This window comes from Sylvia atricapilla, chromosome 17, assembly GCF_009819655.1.
Source record: "Sylvia atricapilla isolate bSylAtr1 chromosome 17, bSylAtr1.pri, whole genome shotgun sequence".
NCBI lineage: Eukaryota > Metazoa > Chordata > Aves > Passeriformes > Sylviidae > Sylvia > Sylvia atricapilla.
Window position 1 is genome coordinate 10,240,108 of NC_089156.1, and position 5,295 is coordinate 10,245,402.

Consider the following 5,295-nt stretch of genomic DNA (forward strand, 5'->3'; position numbering starts at 1 on the left):
CCGCCGGCTGCCGGCCTTAACCCCTCCCCTCCCGCCGGCCCCTGCCAGCCGCTTTTGGAATTTATTCCTTGTTTTCCCTGTTTTTCAGGGATGCGGCAATGCCTGGAAGCGGCTCTGGGGTGGTCCCGGCCCCGCTGATGCGCCCAAAGAAAGGGATGCTGAAGATCTGGATCCACCTCGGGAATCTGGTTCCATCCTCCCGGCGCTCGGGACCGGCCCGGGAATTACCGAATGGAGCCAGAAAGGATTAAACCTACGTTTAAAATATATAAAAAAAAAAATTAAAAATACGTAGAGAAGCACGCACACCCAATAGATAGCTACAGATATAGATGGAAATGCATCTAAATTATCTAAATAAACGTTCTAAATAAATATATCACGGTTAAATAGATCAAAATTAATAGACGTATTATATATGTCTATATAATATATCTATAGATATCTATCTATATAATACATCTATTAAAATAAAATATATAATGGGATATATCTATTGATATTTTTTGCCTTTGTGGATTTTTGGGGGTTTTTTTTTGGGTGCTGTCAGGTCAATTAAAAATTAATTGCATAAAACTTCCCGAGCCTGGGAATAAGAAAAATTGCGACCCTGAAGGGATTAAAGTGAGCGGGACATTTTTTTCCCCCACCCCTTTTATTGCCAACTTTAAGCGCTGGGGGGGGATTTTTAGGGGGTGCTGGTGGCAGCTGGGACTCGATGCTGGCTCTGCTGTGATCCCAATCCATCAGAATTCCTGGCTGTGATCCCAGTCCATCAGAATTCCCGGCTGTGATCCCAATCCCTCAGCATTCCCGGCTGTGGCACACAACGAGTCCCTCCAGGTGAGCAGAGAATTCCAAAAGGCTCCAGAGGAAACTCCTGTGCCTGGAGCTGATTAAGGCAGCACCTTCTCCCAAATCTTTGGGAATCTCCGCTCCCAAAGCCGCAGCCTGGGATACGGGCTCAGAGGGTGGAATTTTCTGTGTGCCAGGGGAACGGAGGGTTCCAACACATCCCCAGGGATTTATTCATCCCGCTGATGAATTCCTGGAGCCCGTGGTGGGATGGGTCCTGCCGAGGGAAAGCGCAGCCTCGGCCCAGATCCACGCGGGATTCGGGAGCATCCATGTGCCAGGAACCACCCGACACCGCCCCAGGCAGGCGCAGGGAAGCGGCTGGACCGCGGCGCTCGTTTCCATAGGAAACCAGGCTGGGAATGCTGCCTCAGTTCCAGTCTGGGGGCTGAGGAGCTGTTTTGTACTATTTTAATCCTCCCGGGATTTTGTTCCCTGGATTCGGTCACTCAGAGCTCCTTCCCCCCGGCTAAACCCTGGGAATTGCGGGATGGGGGGAGACGAGACCTGCAAAGGGCTGGGCCAGTGGATCCCACAGCCCAAGGGCTTTCCAAATTCCCCCATATTCCCCCTAAACCCAGCGATTCTTCCTATTATCCTATAAAAACCGGGATATCCTCTCCCTCTGCATCTCCCCAGCAGGGCGTTTGCAATTCCAGCCCTCCTGGTGGGATGGATGCACGGTGCCTTCCCCCGGGAACACCATCTGTTGGAATAAAGTTTGGCTTCCCAGGCTCCTCCTGGGACATCAAATCTGTTTTCCTTCTGGACCGTGGCACCGATTCCCAATCCCTGCTCCCAGTGATGCTGCGCCAGAAGGACCCAATTCCGCAGGGGTTTGAGGGTTGTTTTCATCCCAAAGACATTGAGGTTAGCGACAAGGGACTTCTGACCTTGGCCTGAAGTGTCCCCAGATAAATCCCCGCGTCAGGAACGCCGGATTTTGAGCCAGAAGTGATTGTGGAGGTTCCTGGCGCCGGCCTTATCCAGGGAAAACGAGCCAGCGGCTCCCAGTGCCTGGCACTGGGGTGGCTTTCACTGGAAAAGGACAAATATTGTGTCCCTACCCCAGTGGGGACACTGGAGTGGCCGTGCCCTCCTCCTCACCACCGCAGCCCTCGTTTATGGGCATTTAAAAACCTTCTAATTAACCCGAGGGCTCGGGAGGACTTGGGGAAAAAAGAGGATGCGGTGCATTATAATATTGAAAATGCTGCATCCAATCTCATTTGGAGGATTAGGAAGTTCCAGCACACACACACACACATTAAAAAACAGGATGGCAGGAAAGATCCTGAGCAGAAAGGTCAGAATCTCTGATTTAGATGGAGGCACTGAAAAGATGCCTGGTGATGTTTTGCTGTGCTCCATAAGAAGCCGGCACATGGGAAAAGAAATCTGGGGTTGAAGTCACATTTGGGGCCTTTTGGGATTGGAAATTCAACTTTTTAGGAGATCATTCTTTGCCTGGGAGGTGCAGGCTACAGCTGAAAGGGAGTTTCTCTCCCGCTGGTCCCTGATATTCCCAAGGCAGATGCTGGAGCAGCATCCCAGAGATTTTCCATCCTTCTTCCCGAGGATGAAGCTCTGCTTGTACTTCCAGGTCTGAGTTATTAGGGAGGTGACATCCAGGGAAGGGCAGGGTAAGGATCCTCATTTCATTCATTGACACATTTATATCCCTGCTGACCTCCCAGGGTGTTCCTCTGCGGGTGGAAAATGTCCCTGCAATCCCGGTTTTCCCGCATTGGGGCTGAGTTATCAGGTAGGAGCTGATTAAAGGTCATTAATTAGCAAATTTTGCATTCTCAGAGCCCTTGCTCCAGCTGAGTGTGGGGCAGGAAAGGGAATAAAGCCCAGGAATCAGGAAAGCTGTGGAATAACGAGCTCTGGCTGGCCTTTCCTGCTCTTCTTTCCCACATCATTTTCCAGGGGTATGGCTTGGGCAGGAACAAGCTGCAATCACCGAAAAGCAGTTTTCCTGATGGGTTTGAATTGCTTTTAGGGATGAATTTTGGGATCTGGAGGGGTCGGAGGCAGGAGATCCATGCGAGTCATCCCCGGTGCTGCAAAGGACGGACCAGCCCCAGGCAGCTGCGGGGGAATATTGAGAAACTTCTCTTTGGAATGGGAATCCAACGCCCTGTGATCCCCCTGGAGCTTCTGAAGGCTTTTCCTCGATTCTGGCGTTGCCTTTCTCCCCTTGGGAAGCAGCCACGGTTCTCTGGGAATTCCATGAGCCTCTCCCAGGAAGAATTCCCGGAGGGCCCGCACCTCCCCTGCTCTGCTTTTCCTTAATGAACTCGTTAGGATGCCAGTGACAGGGATGGCTCCAGCGGGGAGCTGCTCTCTCCCGGTGCCCGCAGTGATGGATGGCCAATTCCTGCTGCCTGCAATCCCAAAAAACGCCCCGGGGCTGCAGATCCTGGGTCATTCTAGGGTAAAAAAAGAGGGGAAAAAAGAAAATAAGAATTGGGATGATGTAATGCTGAGGGTTTTGTGGATGCTCACGGAGCCGGGAGTTTGGACACGGATCTCTGGAGTCTTGGTGTTGGTTTTGTGATTATTTGGAGTGGGGGGAATTAATAATAATAATAATAAAAAAAAAAACAAACAAGAAAGAGGCAACCGTGTGGATTAAAGCTGGAAAGAAGAGGATTAAGGGATTGGAGGGAAAAGAAGTGCTGGGAATGCAGATGGAGGGGATATTTCCCCTTTCAGTCACTCTGCCTGTGGGAAAAGGGGGGAAAAAAAAGATTTTGATAAGCTCTTTAAAAAATTCATGAGGTTTCCAGCTCTGTGTTTGTTTATTTGTTCCTTAGGGATAAACTCCCGGAATACAACATCCCATTTGTCAGCAGGGCCTAAATCTGATCGTCCTGTTAATTAATTATAAAAACCAACACTTCGGAATTGTGCTGCCGGCACAGGGCATGAGGGGCATTTTGGGTCAGGAAAGAAAGATTTATGGCAGGAGGGGATGGTTTGGGGAGGAGGGAATGGCTCAGGGAAAGAAGGGATGCTCCATCCAGCCTGGCCTTGGGACACTTCCAGGGATCCAGGGGCAGCCACAGCTTCTCTGGGCACCCTGTGCCAGGGCCTCCCCTCCCTCCCAGGGAAGGATTTCTTCCTGAAATCAAATCGAAATCTCTCCTTTTTTCATTTAAAACCATTCCCGCTGTCCTCAGCCAGCACACTTTTCTCCCTAGACACAAAACATTCCTTAAACCAGGCAGGAACTCTCAAGCAAAGGGCATTTTGCAATCCGTGCAGCTGCTTCCAGCTGATTTGGGGCTCGGGGCTTTGTTTTCCAAAAGAGCTGTTGAAATCCAAAAGCTGATGAATATTCCTGTAATTGGTGTCCTGAGCGTTCCATGAGGATGGGAGGCACATCCCAGCCGCAGCTCCCATTCCCCTGCCTCCCTCACACACAGCACCTTCCCTTTGAACTTCAAAAAGGGATCGAATTTCCATTTCTTCCCACTAATTCATGGATCTGGGTTTGTCTTTTCACGTGTTGGAGTTTGCAAGCTGCCCTCGGAGCACGGCAGGCGCCGGGATGAGACCGTGCCGCGTCCTGCCTGGAGAATCCACGGACGGCATCACCAAATAGCTCCTGGAATTTCTTCCTGCCCTGAAAAGTCGGGGATTTAAGAGGAAAAATGTTTGAAGGAGGGAATTTTGGGGTCCTTTGGGAGGGGTGAGGGGTTTGGATCAGTGAGGAGTTCCCCAGCTGCACCCACCCAGGAAGGGCAGCGTGTCCTGATGTCCATCAGGATGTAGGAAAACTCCTCCAGCAATTCCTGGGAGCCTCAGGGATGGGTGGTGATGGATGTGGGGAAGGGCCGGAGCAGAGGCAGGGACGATGATCTGTCCCTGACCTGGGCAAGCAGCAGCTCCATAAATCCTCCATCACGGATGGACAGGACACAAGGCAGAGCTGGAAATCTTCCAGTGAACTCCTGGAGTTTTGTGCTCGGCCTGAGGCTGTGGCTGCTCCCAGCCATGGCCTTGGTGGTGCTTTTGGTCTGGATCTTGACATTCCCAGCTGGAGCAGGTCCCCAAATCCTGGTGGCAGGGCAGGTGTTTGGCTGAGGGGGAGCAGAGGAACCATCTGTGTGCTCAGGAATCACCCCGACACTTCCATGGAGCTGCAAATCCAGAGACAAAGCTGCTTCCCGTGGCTTTGCCACAGGATTTTGGCTCTTCCCTCAGCTCTGGCTGATAAATGAGCTGTGAGCTGCTCCTCGCCCTCCCTGGGGCAGGTTGGCACTCCAGAGGGGGAAAACTGGAGAACAATGAGGCAAATCCAGATTTCTTCTAATGTGGAATGGGGAAACTCAGGAAGACCTTCCAAAATCCCCATTTTTGCTCTATTTTTTCACCTTCCCTTGGCAGCTCCTTGCAGAGGGATTTGCTCTTCTGGCGAGGATGAGGAGA